Source organism: Emys orbicularis, chromosome 13, assembly GCF_028017835.1.
Source record: "Emys orbicularis isolate rEmyOrb1 chromosome 13, rEmyOrb1.hap1, whole genome shotgun sequence".
NCBI lineage: Eukaryota > Metazoa > Chordata > Testudines > Emydidae > Emys > Emys orbicularis.
Genome location: NC_088695.1, coordinates 10011575 through 10029806, shown reverse-complemented (window position 1 = coordinate 10029806; position 18232 = coordinate 10011575). Strand labels below are relative to the sequence as shown.

The 18232-nt window shown below is 48.3% G+C and overlaps 1 protein-coding gene and 1 pseudogene across 2 annotated transcripts in view; one reads left to right on the top strand and one right to left on the bottom strand.

Moving 5' to 3' along the window:
* Positions 1 to 18232, top strand: part of LOC135887969 (E3 ubiquitin-protein ligase TRIM39-like) — a 429124-nt gene that overhangs the window by 157201 nt on the left and 253691 nt on the right. The gene's annotated exons all lie outside the window — the stretch shown is intronic.
* LOC135887986 (zinc finger protein RFP-like) lies at positions 3217 to 13315 on the bottom strand (annotated as a pseudogene).

Here is an 18232-nt window from a genome sequence, read left to right as displayed (position 1 = left end):
CACCCTTTCAAAATACACAAAGTGAGATATATATAAAAATAGTTATTGCACTAGTTTTAATTATGAATTAAATTGTTACAGAGGTTGGAACTCTTGCAGCCTACCATGTGATATATAAAAACACGTTAAAAACTTTCAAGCCGTTTGTGGCTTATTTTAGTATCAGAGTTTGGAAGAAAACAATGCTTAGTACGCATGAGCTTTCCGTCTTATCTTTATGATTTGTCTTTCCAATAACAAATACACACCCATACACACGTGTATTAAGAAAAAAAATCATGAATAATTACTGTGAAATACCTGTTAAAACTGTGGTATTGCTACTGAAAATGTCATTTTATACAGCAATACAAATGTAAAATAAAATTTGCGTGAATAATTATAGTACTCACCATCAGTGGCAGGTCCTCTGCTGGACAAGGGACTTGGAGTGAGTTCAGTCAAGGCAAGAAAGCCCTGATTGCCCCCCACCCAGTTCTCCTTTCCTAAAACTCCTAATCACCCCCTACCCAGCTCCCCTCCCCTAGCCCCCTTGATCAGCCCTCATCTCCCCTTCCATGATCCCCCAATTGCCCCCCCCCAGGTCCCCTCGCCTAGCCCCCCTGCCCTGGCCAGAGAGGCTCCTGCCCCCCATTCACTGAGCCCGGATACCAGCACCTGCTCATTCACCTTCATGGCCCACTCGCTTCATCCCTGTGCTCCTGCTGGAGCTGCAGCTACACAAGCAGCCTCCCAGGGACATACTGCACCTCAGAGCCTGGCCCAGCTGGGGTGGTCCTGCGCTAGGGAGTGGGCACAGCTCTGCACAGCTCCAGCCCCAGCTTGGCTTCAGCCCATTTCACCTTTGCACTGGGAGGGGTGGGTAAGGGAAATTTTGGGGTGGCTGTAACACTCAGAATTCCCCCCCTAGTGCTGCCACTGATCACAAACTTTATCATTAATAAAACCCCATACCCCCAGCCCTAGAAAGCAGAGAAGTATCAGACACTTCCTCCCCCAGTTTACAAGGTGATTGGGAAGCTGCGCAAGGTCACTTCAGGTGGAACTGGGAAGAGAACCCAGGTCTCCAATGTGGAAAGCCCAGTCACTAGCCACGCATTCCTACTGCCTTTTGGGATGAATGTATGAAATAGATACAACCTGGTTACGTGTCACTACCCACCACTGCACAATGGAGCCAGGAAGAGAGCACTAGAGTTGTGATCTCTAATCGGTCTAGTAAGCATTTGTGGACCTGCTGGCACAGTGTGTGTCAAGTCCCACTCTGGTGTTTGGCCTCAGAAATAATGGCAATTCCTCCTGAAGTTCAAGTGGTGGGGATGTGTGCTGGGGACCACAGAGGCCATGCTACAAATTCTGCAGCTGTGGGAGTGGGGATTGAGTGGTTCTACTTGATCTATATTTTAGTTTTCTTTTTTTTTAATAGTTCAATTCACATGCTAGTTAAAACTGTTATAATCTGTTGATTGTGGGGCGATGTGCCATAAAATCCTACTGTTCCAAACTGTGAACATCTGCCACGCACTGACAGGTTTGGAAATTGAGAAGTAAAGTGACCCAACCAGCTCTCTCCTCTTGAACAATTCCTGATGTGTATCTTTATATAAAGCACATGACCCAGAGTGCAGGCTCAATAGCCTGGATCTTACCATAATACGTTGCTATCATCATAATGACATACACAGAGGTCCTCGTTGGAATTGCGATTCCCCCCCCCCCCTCCCCAAATTGCTTATGTCAACCCATGTTTGCCTTCAAAAATCACAGCTGGAAAATTAAAGAGAAATGAAACATATAAAACATGTGTCTTGTTTATTTACCTTAAGTAAATGTCAGGTTAAAAGGAGCTGAGAGGGAACTTTCATAACTAGAATACATGGTAAAAACATCCACAAATTTGAAGAAGTGTTGTTCTGAAAAGTACCAAAGTGGAAATATTGGCCCTGAACTATGGGGTTGAATTAATGTTACAGTCTCTCACTTTCAGAAATATTTTATACATCTCGATCTTATGTTCTCTCGCCTCCCTTTTCTTTAATTTCATCTAGTTTTACACATCATTTTCTCTAGCACTCCTTTCCCATCTGTTTATTTCTCTGCGTCTCCCCAACCCTTCTCTATTCCCTATCACAGATCATTCTACTCCAGGTTCCCAGTTCTATCCCCTGAGTTTATCCCTTCCGCTCTTGCAGCCTGCCCCAGAGCATTTCCCTTCTCAGGACGATTTTGCTTTCACTCTTCATTTAAGTTTCCCACCACTTTCTCCAGGCTTCTGTCTTTACACTGGTTTTACTTTATTTTTCCTTTTTTATTCTTTCATTTCTTTCCCCCGTTTTGGTTAAACCTGCCCTGTACTTGACTCTTCACATCTTCATCCAGCTGCCATCACCCCACCCTCTAACTGCTTCCCACTATAGCATCCCTTCTCTCATGACTTGTAGGTCACACTCTCCAGTTTCTGGGTCTCCCTCTCCCAGGCTCCCTGCTCCTGGGGAGCCTCCAGCTTCTCCCCAAAACCCCAAATCCTAATTAATTAATTCTGTGTCCCTGTCACCCCCACATCTGCCTGTCCCCAGCCTGGCTGCTAATTCTACTACTCAACCCCCACATCACTTTTGCCCCCAGCTCCTCCCTCAGCTCTGCCCCTGCAGCCCCACATCTGCCCCTCAGGACCCCTCTGCTCCTGCAGGGGTTCTTCCCCCCACCCCCTCCCATCCCTGGTGCTGCAGGGAGGGAGAGGAGCTTTCGGGGCCATAGAGATGAGATATCGGGGGTTGGGTAGACAGGGGTCCTCCAGGGGCATGGAAATGAATCAGAACACATTAAATGGGAATCCTCCAGGTCATAGAGACTAGGATGACTGTGGCTAGAGAAGCCCATTTTTTCATTCCAGTGGGCTCTTCCCCCCCATGTCAGTGGCACTGTCTGACCAAGGATCCCCAGAGTCCTCCTGTATCATAGAGGACAGTGGCAAACAGGCTGCACAATCCCTGGGGCAGTGACGAGATTGGCTTCTCTACCTCACCTACTGCTCTCTGTGGTTTGACACCAGAGACTGCACAGAGTTGAGTCCGGATGCAACTTCCGGGGTTGCAGAGACTTCATGATAGAAAGTCCACAGGAGGAGATCATAGAGACTACACTCTCTGAGGCTAGAAGGGCTGATTTCAGGCTCCCCAGTGGGATATTCCTCTCTCTCCCCCCACGCCCATGGTCTCAGGGACACAGGTGGAGCCGGGATCCTACCCCCAGCACCCAGAGCCAGGGTCGGATTCTCTCCCCAGGGACGGAGCCTGGCGGGAAAGTGAAGATCGGGGCCTCGTCACCAGCACCAATAAATGTCACCTGCCCCCGGTCACAGTCCAGACAAACCCGGATCCTGCTGGGGACCCGGCTCAGGGGCAGGAGGGTTGCAGGGGAGGTGAGAGCCCAGAACTGATCCAACACATACCCCACAGCACAGATCCCCTCCTCAGGGCTGATCTGTCCCTTCCTCCTCACAGACTCTCTGGCCACCCCCACAAACCAGCCTCCCCCACCACCCACCTCCACCTCCCAGCAATGTCTCCCCGAGGTGAATCCCTCACAGCCCAGTACACAGGGCTCAGTGTCAAATCTTTCAGGACTGTCAGGCAGATCCTGCCATGTTTCTTCCCATCTCACGCTTTTCCAATCCTCAGACAGGACAAGTTGGGGATGAACCGTGTCTGGATCCAGAGTCACGTTCACTGGGGAGAGAGAATCAGAGCGTTGGGGGCAGAACTCAGCCCTGGGGAAGGTTGGGACCATTTCTCACACTCCCCAGCAGCCCTGTTCTGGCTGGGACAGTCCTGGCCTGGATCCCAGGGAGCTGCCTTTGTCCTGGGCACCTGAGGCTGAGCAGAGATGTCACTGCAGTTCCTCACTGTTTAATAGGAATCACTTCACTGGTTTTTCATTTGTTTGCAGAGGCTTCAGTTCCTCCTGCTGGGGCTGCTCCATTCTCAGTGACAGAGACACAGCAAGGAAGGTGTCAGAAGCTTTTGGTGAGGAGGGATGAGAAGAGGCAGGTACCAGCTTTAAACCCCAGAGGGAAGCTCCCTTCCCTAATGCAGCCTCCACTCCAGGGTCAAGGAACAGAGAGGAAGGGGCAGCATTGCGGAGCGCCAATTAAGACCAGAGAGTGGGAGGTGGCATTGGGTGGGGTAGCCCCATCCCCAGCCCAGAGAGAAGGGAGAGGGGCCAGCATCAGAGCGAGAGCATCTCCCCAATCCATGAAAGAGTGAGCCGCTCTAATGGGAGAGCCCAGCCCTGCCCAAAGGAACGGCAGGATGTTGGAGAAGAGCGATGGGGAGACCCCCTGCACTGGGGTGAAGGAGACGGATCTGTCAGCACTCAGGGGAGGGAGCTCTCATTCCCCTCAATTTATATGAAAAGTCCTGTGATTGTCTATGAAAACCCCAAGGTCAGAGTTAAGGGTGTTTGGATGCTGCTCAGGGAGAGTGTTTCTGATCATCAGTGTGGGCATGAATTCAGCAAAAAAGGTTGGTGTCAGGATTGTTTATGTGACTTCAGCTTCTGATCTCCTCACTGTTTAATGGGTTTATTTTTCGGGTTGGGTGCCATGGCTGGGGTTGATTTGGTTGGTAACTTTAGCTACAATCTCATGAAGATGTTTTCATTAGAATTTTCTCATAATTTAAACACATTCTCACCCTGTCTGAACGATCCCATTTAAGCCTTGTCCTGGCCATCCCGACTTTTTTGACAAAAATGGGGTGCAGAGGAACGAGCAGGGGGGCGAGTGGTGATGCCAGCCCCAAACAGGTGGGGAGGCAGAGCTCAGGCAGGGAGGAAGGCGGGGCTCAAGCTAGCAGTGATGCCAGTGCATGGGGGGCAGGCAGTGCTTGGGCAAGCAGCAACACCAGTCCTGTTGGGGTGGAGCGGGGAGGGCTCGGACTAGCCCCACACGGTGTCCTGTTTTCCCTTTGGGAAATTTCGTCAACCTACCTCTTTTTGTCTCCAGTGCAGACGGCAGAGTGTCTGAATGGGGAAAGGAGGAAAGAGATCAAATTTGTGACTCCGCTATTCAGTGCCTGCAGGGGCCGGTGCAGACCTTGGCACAGGCTAAGGAAGTTCTGAAGCCAGCCAGAGTTACATCCCGATGACAATGGCCCCCGTGTGTCTTGCCCAGTGTGCAGAGTGTCAGAGGCCCAGCTTTACACTGCCCACGTCCCTGTATCCCTCATCTACCCCCTCCCTCTTCCACCCGCCCTCACCCCCCCCCCCCCCATTCCCAGCCCTCTCAGGAACACGCCTTGTGCCTGCAGCTGCTGGGGAGGAGGCACAAGAGGCTCCTGTGCTGGAGGGATCCCTCACCGTGGGGGAGGGGCTTTCTCCTTCCCTCCAGCCCATGTGCCCAGACTAACTGCTATATGGGACCAGAGCCCAGTGATGGGCTGGGTCCAGCTCTAACAAACGGCCTTTCATTTAGGGTCTAGATTTTGGGTGCCGACCTTTAGGTACCTGGGGCCTGGTTCTCAGAGGGGTTGGGCACCTGCAGCTTCCACTGACTCCACCTGCAGCTGTGGAGGCTGCACAGCTCTGGAGCACCTGCCCTGCAGCTCTCGAGTTGGGAGAGAGAAACTCAGGTGCCCCAAATTAGGTCGTTTTGCTAAATTTGGGCCTGAATGTTGTGACCTTCGGTAAGTCGTGAATTTATGTAAGACATCCTGATGCTTGGGCCCCCTACATCTCCTCAGTTTATCTGCTTTCCACTAGTTATTATGTTCAGAATTGAGAATTGGTACAAGGGTCATGCAGAAGTTTGCACAGACCGAGATTGTGCGTTTATACTGACTGACTGGCAACTGGCCAGTACTTCTTTCAGTATATCTGTCATTTCTTACTTTCATAGTAATTGTAATAGCAAGGCATGCTTTAGATACAAATAAAGGTTTGAATTAATCAACCTGAGTAACTTCGACCCCAAGTGTGTGGCATTCTCACCCAACAATTAAATACACACATAATCTAATTATGAACCAATTGGCCGGAGACATTCTCCTCCGATAGACTCAGATGCTCATCCCAATTTCCCCTCCTAGATCCCTTCTGGTACCTTTGAACTTCCTCACAGTCTCCAATAGCGCAATAGTTTTCTGGGAGAAACCACTGACTCGCTCTTCCAGTTCAGGAGAAATCTCCTCTGGCTGCTGGAACTTCCCCTTCTCCCACCTGGACGGAATAATTTCATGTGATTCTATTTCATGTATTGACTCATAAGTTCTTGCTAGTGAGCTACTTCTCTAATGGGCCTGGAGTTAGAATTCCTCGACTTCTCCCAGCCTCAGAGCAGGTGCAGCGCAGGCCATGGCAGTGAAACCTTCCCCCAAAAGGACCCATTAATATTCTTCAACTCTGGCCTGGAGAGACCTGCTCTGGGGATAAAAGGGGAATTGAGTCTCCATGGCCAATTCACTCCTTCGCCTCCATGCTCTGATGGACAGGAGGTTCCCAGGTGAAGTGTTGTAGAAATCTGCCCATTAGGAACTAGACTGAGACACCAACTGCCCCCTCCCCAGCTCATTCCACACAGGTCTCCAAACAGTCCTCAGATGGGACAGACTCTTGGACCACTGCTTCCCTGGGCTGAATGGTGACCAGGGCCCCAGCAGTGAAAGGCCCATATTCCATCCTCACTATACTGAGGCAGCCAGTCCCCAAGGGAGGTGACATGTCTAGGAAATACTTGAGGTCAGTTTTCCCCACTGTATGGATAATTCCAGAGTCTTCTATAAAAGGGTGAGAACCTCAGGATAAAATTGATCAGAGAGATTTGTATCCAGAATGTGACCTTCCCCACACATTTTGCTGTATAGCCCCTGCGAGATGCGGTGCTAACATCATCTCCAAGCTCTTTCCCAGCGTTGTGAAGTGTGAGGGGGAGTGAGAGAGAGACACGTACCTGCTCAAGGTGCTTCTGACATCCTAGAGGAGAGAGAGCAAGAGAGTGTATTTCAGTCCCACCTGACACACACTTAACACTCCAAAGAAGGGATTTTGCAAGTATGGGGGAAAGAGGCCATAGGCGCCAACTTCCCCTCTAGCCAGGGGGTGCTTGACCCCCCCACTCCACTCCTTCCCCCAATTCCCACACCCTGCCTCTTCCCACCCCGACCCCTCACATGCCCCGCCCCCACTCCACCCCCTCCGCCAAACCCACGCCCCCATCCCACCTCTTCCTGACCGCTTCTCCCCGCTCCGCCTTTTTCTGCTCCCTGCCCCCAAGCACGCCCCATACCCGCTCCTCCCCGCCCTCCCAGAGCCTCCTGCATGCTGCGAAACAGCTGATTTGTGGCGGTTGGAAGGCGCTGGGAGGGAGGGGGAGGAATTGATCAGTGGGGCTGCCAGCGAGCAAGAGGTGCTGGGAGGAAGGGGGAGAGGGGGAGCTTGGCTGCCCATGGGTGCTAAGCACCCACTAATTTTTCTCCGTGGGTGCTCCAGCCCTGGTGCATCCATGGAGTGGGCACCTATGAAAGAGTCCCTTCCCTGGCTCCAGGGCCATGGATTCCCTGAGCTTATGGAGCTTGTCTATCTCTAATATCAATGTGTCTGTGGCTCTGCAAAGAATAATAATTCACATTTCAGGAACGCACACACTGAGTTACACTGTGATCTCTGACTGCTGGACTGCCGTGCTCATGTTTTAGGAACAGTCCTGTCCCTGTATTGGGATCTGGAGTATTTCTAACTCAGTCTAACCTGCAGGAATTCACTTGTTGGCTTCTGACACTTCCCCTCCATCTCACTGATCAGCTCACTGAGACGGGAAATCTCCTCTGAGAGTTTGGTGATATTTTCATTCTGTATCTTCACAATCTCCTCATTCAGCTCTGCCAGTTGGGCCAGCAGGAGTCGCTCTTGTTCCTCCAGGAATTGCCGCAGTTGCTGAAATTCAGACACAATCTTCTGTCTCTTGGTTAGTGTCTTTCTCTGTAACAAAAAAATAGGGAACGGGCTGGTCAGGGACATGGATGGAGCCTGGGGTCCTGTCACAGAGTGCTGAGTGTGCAGGAGGGAGAATTTCTTTGCAAATTTTAAGTCACCTGACACTGTGCAATGCCCTGTGGTTACTAGAGAGAGGATTTTCTCACACCTTTCCTTTTGGCCCCAGAATCTCATAAAGGGACATTCCCACGTCTGACACGGCTCGAATAATGTATTATTGATGGCCTCGGAGATGCAAATCCAAAACAGCAGGAGGACTCAGCCACTAGAGCTGGGTGACATTTTCTGCACACAATTTTTTTTCCAGGGAAAAATGCAGCTTTGTCGACACTGAAACGTTTCATGAATTCCTGTCACTGTCACTCAGTTGTTTTGTTACAAAGATAAATAAATGAAAAATCAAAATATTTTCTTTGAAATCTTTTTTCCAGGATTTTAAATGTGAAATTACTTGTTGGTTGAAAATTTCCTTCTTTTTTATATAATTATATATTTTTAAAGAAATGGTCAAAATTGAAACAAAACATTTTGATTTTGTCAAAATGAAACATTTCTTTTGACCAAGAAAAAGTCAAATTTATTATTTGCTGAAAATATTATAAAAATAATTTTTGGTTCAAGCCAATTTTTTTTTTAATATCTAGCCAGGGAAAAAGATCTGGTATTTGCCCAGCTCTACTCAGAACCAGGTGGACAGAGACAGATGGGGAGAAAAAAACAGATGAAACTATGACACGAAAAACTTCAGACTCAGGCAGAGAGCTGTGCTTTTGATACACTCAGTTCACATTGGGAAGAGTTTTATCACAGCCACAAAAGCTAGAAATTAATTCACTAATTAAAATGAAAGCGTAGAATCTGTAGAGCAACATGTTATCCTTTTCTGGGGAGAGGATTTTTCAGGCCCTTTATATGGATGCACACATACACACACAGACACAGTATCCCAGGATCATGAAGCAGTGGACAGAAGTCCACATTCCCCAAGGCCACAAATCAATCATTCACAAGAGTGAAATGTGAAGGAAATAAGCTGTACTAAAAGATAATTTCTAATGAAAAGAAACTGACTTAACAAATAAGGAAGATGTGAACTGTAGTGAAAATAGTAAGGAGTGTAAAACAACATCTCTGGACAGCACCCTCAGGCATACAAGGTGAATGACAGGAATGGGGAAATTGTCAGAGCGCAAAGGGACTGTAAGCCAGAAGGGAGCGGAGGGATAGAACCCAACACCTCACATGCCGGAATACATGACTGTATTTAAACTGGAGCTTAAAACTGTAAACAAAGATTGCACAAGAGGATTCCCCAAGACATAACTAAACATCCTCCAAACTCTGGGCTTATAGAAGACTGAGAACTGTGAAACTGCAGAGTGACCGTGTATCAGGGGGGTTGTTCTAGTGCATTGGATTTTCTAATGCAAAATTCTGTTAGTTCATAAATATAAATAAACTGTTACCTATAAAGGGAGTCTAATTAAACTAATAGTAGCTAATATGGAGTAGATAAAAATAATAGTTTACAGTAGTTTAGGGTTACCATATTTCCACAATCAAAAAAGAGGACACTGGGGGGGAAGCCCCACCCTAGCCCCACCCCATCCACTCCCTCCCACTTCCCACCCCCTGACTGCCCCCTCAGAACCCCAACCCCCCTGCTTCTTGTCCCCTGACTGCCCCCTGCTGAGAACGCCCCACCCTAACTGCCCCCCTAGGACCCTACCTGTCCCCTGACTGCCCCGACCCTTATCCACTCGCATGGGTGGCAGGGTTGTAGAAATTTTGGTGGTGCCCAACCCCCCCCCCCACCTGCCTAAGGCTCTGGGAGGGGGGTTGGGTGGGGGGAGGAGGTTTGGGGTGCAGGTCCTGGGCTGGGGATTAGGGTGCAGGAGGGGTGCAGGGTGCAGGCTCTGGGATAGAGTTTGGGTGCTGGGTGCAGGCTCCGGGCTGGGGCAGGGGGTGGGTGTGCAGGAGGGGGTGAGGGGTGCAGGCTCTGGGATGGAGTTTGGGGGTGGGAGGCAGTGCAAAGGGAGGGGGTGCAGGCTTTGGGAGGGAGTTTGAGGGCAAGAGGGGGTGTGTGGGAAGGGGGAGGGGGTTTGGGAGGGAGTTTGGGGATAGGAGGGGATGCAGGGGTGAGGGCTGTGGGTCTGAGGATGAGGGGTTCATGATGCAGGAGGGGGCTCAGATACGGAGCAGAGGATTAGGGTGTGGGGGGATGAGGGCTCTGGCTGGGGCTGGGGATGAGGGGTTCATGATGCAGGAGGAGGCTCAGGGCTGGAGCAGAGGATTAGGGTGCGGGGGGATGAGGGCTGGGGCTGGGGGGTTTGGGGCATTGGAGAGGCTCAGGGCTAGGGTGGAAGGGCAGGGTAAGGGCAGCCTGTCTTCCCATTAGTGGATGGGGGACGCTAGGACCCGGGGGCAGCAGACAGCAGTTGCTGCTGGCTCTGGCAGTACAAGCAGGCAAGGGAGAGGCAGGCAGGGGAGGGGCTCACGGGGGGGGGGATGCACGGAGGGAGGGTGGCAGATGGAGGCCGGGGACCCATCCAACACTCCCCCGCTCCCTGACTGCCCCCCCCCCCCCCGGACTCCCCTTACCATTCTGGCTCCACGTGTAGGCAAAACACGCTGCCCGGTGGGTCGGTTTGTGTGTTACACAGGGCTGCAGACAGAGGGAGGGGGGAGCAGGGGAGGGCTCTGGCTGCTGGAGGCCAATGGGAGCGGCTCAATCGGCCCAGCCACCCAATCAGCAGCTGCACTCTGCATGGAAGGGAGGGAGGGAGGCGAGGGAGAAAAAAACCCCGGACATTTTAACCTTGTTACCAATTCCTCCCGGACGGCTATTTAGAGACGCAAAAGCCGGACATGTCTGGGGAAATACGGACGGATGGTAACCCTACAGTAGTTTATGGCAGTGGTTTTCAACATGTGGCCTGCAAACCTCTTGGGGTCCGTGGACTATGTCTAAAGGGTCCACAAAAGACTTAGACTGAAAACAGACTGACCAGAATTCAGCTATACACACAGACAATAGATTTCCAAAGGGGTCTCTGCACCTCCATTCGAAATTTCCAGAGGGGCCCGCAAATGAAAAGAGGTTGAAAAATACTGGTTCATGGTGTAGGCCAAAGCAGTAATTCCTGTTAAAACAACTAATTTTGATTTCCTTGTGATTATTCCCCACTTAACGAATTTCTGCTTTACCCCCAAGTGATTGAGATAAAACATAATTGGGCCTCTAGATTGCCCCGGCCTCTCCTTATTGCTCTGATTCAGAACGCCCCTCCATCCAGCTCGTTAACAATGCAGGTTAATAATAACAGACACTTACCAGATATTCCTGGCTTCTCGTCTCTACACTCACTTTACATCCCAGCAGCTTTTCTCTCTCTTCCCTCAGAGTCTGCAAATGGGCCTGAATCTTTTCCTGGAGAAACAGAAAATGATTTGAGGGGTGTTATTTTTAGATTTAGGAGTGAGAGGGTGTGTGGGTGGGGAGCTTTTCCAGCACAAACAAACAAACACTCTACTGATGAGTGGAGAACCCAGTAGGTTTATGATATCAGATATACCAAGGAAGTGGAGTCATATTACTGGACACTGGGAGTGTTTTATTTTCAGACTCCTTGACATTGTTTGATCTTGTTTCTCCATTAATTTACAACAACATGAAACTGAGGTCAGATCGTTGGATTTTTCATTCACTATGTGAAATATCCTGTTTTTAAGAAGGTTTAACAAACAAAGTGATACAAATTCCAGAAGCCACCAGGGCTTGAAATATGGGCTGGGATTCTCAAAGGAGCCCAACTCCCACTGAATTTCAGCACTGAACCCCTGGAGACTGGACTGCTTGGAATGAACTGGTCTGAGCATGAGGGCAAACCCTATTAGATGTGTTGATTTTTGACAAAAATGTTTGGCATTTGCGCTAGTGCTGTCCTGAACCCTTCCAGTGCTAATGCTGCCCGGCTAATGCTGCCCAGCTCCCAGCAAAGCTCCCAGAAGGGAGTTCTAGAGGTTTCAAAATTCTGTGCTGTGGGAGAGCAGTGTAAGGACTAGTGAATCCACTTTGGTTGGTTCTTAAGATTGACACAGGTCAGCACCGCCCAGTGGTTAGTTTTGCTCCAACACAGTCTAATCCCCATTGTATTTGGCATGTACCTGTGCTGCCTGGAGCCCTTTTGTGCATGCACTGAAAGTCCACAGGGTCTATGGAGTGTTTAGCACAAGCATCTTCTCTAGTCTAGTGCAGGCCGGCATCAGAGTTAAACTTCTCATGGAGCAACACAGGAGTTCAGAATCCCAGTGGGAAACCTCATCATCATGCTGGGCCTGGCACCTTTATCAAGGCGTCTTTTCCTCCTAATGGCCTTTCTTAATTATTGCTCAGTCAGGAGACAGCTGTATCGGAACCCTCCCAGCATTGGGTGAGGCAGGCTCGGCAGAAAATATTCCCACCCTCCCGACTGACAGGTTCTCTGAAATACTCCAGACAGGTGGAACAAGTAGGTTCATGCTGGAATCTTTCCACCAAGTTCTCTGCAGCCATAACCTCTCTGTGGAGAGCTGGACCCAACCCTGTGGGACAGGAGCTGCCACTGGGGCTGAGTATGGTGGGTGGCAGGTTCTTCACTCCCTCTTCACTCCAACGTGTAAGACTTAGGACGTTTATCGAGGGCCTCACTTCTCCACCTGCATGACCCTTTGGAGCATTCCCAGTTGCTGGGAAACCTACTTAGGCCTCAAATCCCTCGTTCTTCATCAGTGGAGGCTCATTCAGTGGCTGTCTGGGGCTCAGGGAAACCCTAATGCTGGGGGAAGGTGACTTTCCCAAGGCTCTGGCTATAAAAATAACAGTTGGTCATTTCCTACCTTGAATTCTTCAGCAGCTTCCTCTGCAGGAATGACGGTGTGATCTCTGTGCTGCTTGGATCTGTCACACACCAGGCAGATGGGGATTTCGTCCTCTTTGCAGAACAGTTTTAGAGGCTCCTTGTGTTTCTCACACAGTCTCTGTTTCTGGTTCCTTCACTGTCTGCAACCTGAGTTCTCTGGCTGCTTCCACAACATTCCTGAGCTGCCTGTTGGGCCTGAGGTTCCTCTGGGGAAAGGTCTCTCTGCACTGAGGGCAGGAGACGTCTGTATCGAATCCCCCCCAGCACTGGGTGATGCAGGCTCGGCAGAAGCTGTGATCACAGTCTAGAGACACCGGATCTTTAAAATACTCCAGACAGATGGGACAGGTCACTTCATCCTGGAGAGTTTTTGCTGGATTTGCAGCAGCCATGGCTTCTAGCGCAGGAAAGAGATGAGAGAGGAGTTTAATTTCACTTCCTTCTGCTCAGAAATGGGTTGATTGATGTTTGCATTTTTATTAGGCGTTTCTTTTCTGGGTGCGGTCACGTGTTTGTTTTTTGTGGACTGTAAAGAATCTTTGAATGAAGTGTGATGAGTAGGGCCCTACCAAATTCACGGCTGTGAAAAATGCGTCATGGACCATGAAATCTTGCTATTGTAGGGGAGAGGCAGGGCTGGGGGCACCCCAGCTGGGGGCTCCTACCATGCACTGGTTACCAGCTGCTAGTCCCAGCCTACTTTCTCTTCTCCCAAAGCCGTCTCAGACTCACCTCTGGGAACCTCTCCTGGCTGCAGGAAACTCCATGGCTGCTGGCTGAAAGCCCAGCTCTGAAGGTAGTGCAGAAGTGAGGGTGGCTGTCAATCCCCAACCAGGGTGGAAGACTTCTGGGAACACCCAGATTTATGGTACCTCCCCCCCCCCCCCCCGACCCTCAGTTCTTCACTGCTGCTGGTGGGGGACACCACTATTTACCTCTCTCCATTCTGAAAACTGACCATTTATACCTACCCTTTGTTTCCTATCTTTTAACCAGTTACCAATCCATGAGAGCACCTTCCTCTTATCCTGTGGCAGCTTACTTTGTGTAAGAGCCTTTGGTGAGGGACCTTGTCAAAAGCTTTCTGAAAATCTAAGTACACTATATCCACTGGATCCCCTTGGTCCACATGTTTGTTGACTGCCTCAAAGAATTCTAGTAGATTGGTGAGGCATGATTTCCCTTTACTAAAACAATGTGGACTCTTCCTCAACAAAGTATGTTCATCTATATGTCTGACAATATTGTTCTTTATTATAGTTTCAACCAGTTTTCCCGGTACTGAAGTCAGGCTTACAGGCCTGTAATTGTCGGGATCACCTCTGGAGCCCTTTTTAAAAATTGGCGTCACATTAGCTATTCTCCAGTTATTTTGAACAGAAGCTGATTTAAATGATAGGTTACAGACTATAGTTAGTAGTTTTGCAATTTCACATTTGAGTTCCTTCAGAACTCTTGGGTGAATACCATCTGGTCCTGGTGACTTATTACTGTTTAATTTATCAATTTGTTCCAAAACCTCCTCTAATGATACCTCAATCTGGGACAGTTCCTCAGATCTGTCACCTAAAAAGAATGGCTCACATCCTCAGCTGTGAAGACCAATGCAAAGAATTAATTTGGTTTCTCTGCAATCAACTTCGCTGATATAAAGCAAAGTTAAGTCGTAAGCAAGAGGCAGGCCCTGCTCGCAAAATTTGGCAAGCACAGGACTGATGTTGCAGAAACACATATTCCTAAGAGGTGCTGGGCACAGAGCATTCACACTAGCACATTCCAGAAGGATGGTACCAGAACATCCAGATACCAGCACATTCCCCAAAGAGAACAGGAACACACTGACCCCTCCTATAGATAAGGTCAGGATGACAGCATGATGGATAGAGATATTTTAATCAAACTGGCATATACAAGGCAATGGGTGGCACCTTGATACGTCAGAGGCAATACGCAACTTGTTTGTATCGGTGTATACAGATGTATCTCAGAAGGAGTGTCTGTGACCAGACTAGGGAGCAGTGGAAAGTCCCGCCACTGACTGAGCAACATCCATTGTCACGAGCATAGTTGTCTTAGTCTCCTTGTAGAATCTGCCAGGTGATATTACTGTGCTTCGTCGACAATACGCCTGGCCGGGTGCTTTCACTGAAAACCGAGTCTGTGGATCTACGGGGCAGTTTAATTAAGCTCTGCTGTCTCTTCTATCTGCGCAGAGCTGGGACAGCACACTGAATAAACACACGCAGCCAACATCTGACCACACCTATGACGGTGAAATTGACCAAAATGGACCCTGAATGTGGTAGGGCCCTAGTGATGAGTCCAAATTGACATGAACTCCTCCAAAATGTTGCAGATACCCCACTGCCCTGCAGCCTGCCCTGTCCTCTAGTCACTCGCTTGTAAAAATTAGAGCTGGTGAAAATTTTTTCTAATGGAACAATTTTTCTATCAGAAAATGCCATTTTGTTGAAATCAAAACTTTCCATGGGAACATGTCCACTTGGATGATTTTTTCTAGTGAAGCATTTCAATAAGGTTTGTGACACTGTATGGAATATTTGGGACCCTTTACGATATTATTGATACAAAAATTATAAAAGTGCAATGAATCTTACCAGATATACCCTGTAATGTATCAGTGGGAATCACATTTATATGTTTGTATCATCTTTGTATCATGAGTTAGGAATATGGGCTGTAGCCCACGAAAGCTTATGCTCTAATAAATTTGTTAGTCTCTAAGGTGCCACAAGTACTCCTGTTCTTTTTGCGGATACAGACTAACATGGCTGCTACTCTGAAACGTGAGATCTATCTGTATTTCGAACTTGTGCTGTGTATCTGGGTGACACCCCCAGAGAGATTGGCATCAGCACTAGTTAGCCTGTTCGATGGCCCATCAGCTGTACAATGGATCCATTGAAAAAAGCCAGGGGCTACACCTGATGAGTCAGCAAGACATGTAGGAGCATGCCTATGGAAGAGAACTCTTAAGGCATTTCCATGCCATGTGCTTTGAAGCTTGTGTTTGGGACACAGGAAGTACAAACCACATGGCAAAAAGAATATAAAAAGCAGCTGCATCATCTCCATTTTGTCTTCAATAATCCTGCTTCCTACCTTTCGAGCAACTTCTCTACAAATTGAAGCTCTGAACAAAGGTCTGAATTACCTATCCAAGCTGTGGATGTGTTCCAGAGGGACTCTCAAGACAGCAAAATCAACAATACTGCTAAGATCCTGATATGTGGACTTTGAAGTCTTATGTATGTATCTGATTGCTTTACCATTTAACAACTCTCTTCTTGTTCTTTCCTTTTCTTTTATAATTAACCTTTAGTTTTACACACTAAAGGATTGGCTGGCAGCCTGGTATTTCGGGTAAGATCCAAACTAATATTGACCTGGCAATGTGGCTGACCCTTTGGGGTTCAGAAGAACATTTTCTATAGTGAGCAGAGTTTCAAATAACTTCTCACTGTACTGGATCTAGGTACTGATTGGGAGCCAGAGAGCTGGAATGCAGTAAAGCAGGCTCTGTGATTTCATTTTTTCAGCTTCTTGATAACCAGTGTGGGGGATCAGGAGCACCGTTTGTGACTGGTTGGTGACTCTAACTTCATTGTTAATCACCAGTTTTCGGAGAATTTGCTCTCCTTTTTCAGCCTGCCCTGACCTTGGCATTTTCACCGTGGGCTGCCCCAGGCACCCCGGGTCGCAAAGTTAAAATGTTCCCTTTTGATTTCACTGCTCTACAGCCAAAATGCTTCTGAAATAAATGTAGTCAAACTTTACTAATTCTGGGTCACTGAGAACGAAAATGATGCTTAAAATTGTTGATTGGCTCTAGTTTTCAAGATATGCTATTGGGTCAGTATATACAACCCTTGACTTGGGAATGGCAGAGGATAAGTGAGTTATAAAGGGAAGGGATCTCAATTTAAACCAGAAATTACTAAAATACATCTTTGACTGGATCTATGAATAAATCTATGACTGGGTTTGGACAGTACTTGCTTTGTAGGCAAAACAATGAATGATGCAATCTGAAGCTGGTATTGCGTCATACATAATTTGAATTGCATCATGTTATTCCTAGAAGTCATGGATGATGCAATCATAACGAAGCTTACATCACTCTGCTGAACAAATTGCCCTATATCAGCTCTAGAAATCATACAGTGTTGTGCTCTCTTATTTGTCAGTGTTTGATTTTGCAAAGGGACACATTTCTGTTTAGCCAAAGTGAGCAGAGATGCCTCGTACTTGTGTGAAGAGTGCAGATAACTTCTGCTATGTTTGTGGTGAAGTGACTTTTGCATCACAAAAGCGCAGTATAACCACTATGGTTAAGAAAGCCTATCACCTTTATTTTGGCTGCAAAATTGGAGATCAGGACAAGAGGTGGGCCCCACACATATGCTGCAACACTTGTGCAACAAATCTTCGCCAGTGGTTGAACAGGAAAAGGAAATCTATGCCTTTTGCAGTGCCAATGATTTGGAGAGAGCCAACAGATCATACCAGCAATTGTTACTTCTGCATGGTGCCTCCAGTTGGGAAAGCTGTGTCAAAGAAGAAAAAGTGGACTGTGCATTATCCAAACATTCCATCAGCTATACGCCCAGTACCCCACGGAGAAGGACTGCCGGTTCCTGATGCACCAGAATCATTCTCACTTGAGTCAGACGAGGAAGAGGAAGAGGATGAAACTTCTGGTCCTGAACCATCAATGTCACAGGACCCACATTTTCTCCCATCCTCCTCCTCTGAACCACACCTCATAACACAAGGTGAACTGAATGACCTTGTCAGGGATTTGGAACTACCCAAGAGTAAGGCAGAGCTGTTGGGCTCCAGACTACAGCAGTGGAATCTCCTGGCAGGTGATGTTAGGGTTTCCATGTTCCGTGACCGTCAAAAGGATCTTGTCCCATTCTTCTTCATGGAAGGTGATCTTGTAGCCTGCAACAACATAGGTGGTGTGATGGCAGCCCTCAACATCGTTCACGATCCAGATGACTGGAGACTGTTCATTGATTCATCGAAGACGAGTCTTAAAGCTGTTTTACTGCATAATGGCAATGTTTTGCCATCAATTCCAGTTGGTCATGCAGTCCATATGAAGGAAACCTATGACAACATGAAACAACTTTTGAGGTGCATAAACTATGACCAACATCAGTGGCAGCTTTGTGGCGATTTGAAGGTTGTTGCTCTCTTGCTTGGTCTGCAGACTGGATACACAAAGTACTGCTGTTTTCTCTGCGAATGGGATAGTCGTGCAAGAGATTCCCACTACATCAAGAAAGATTGGCCACTCGGACAGTCATTGGAGC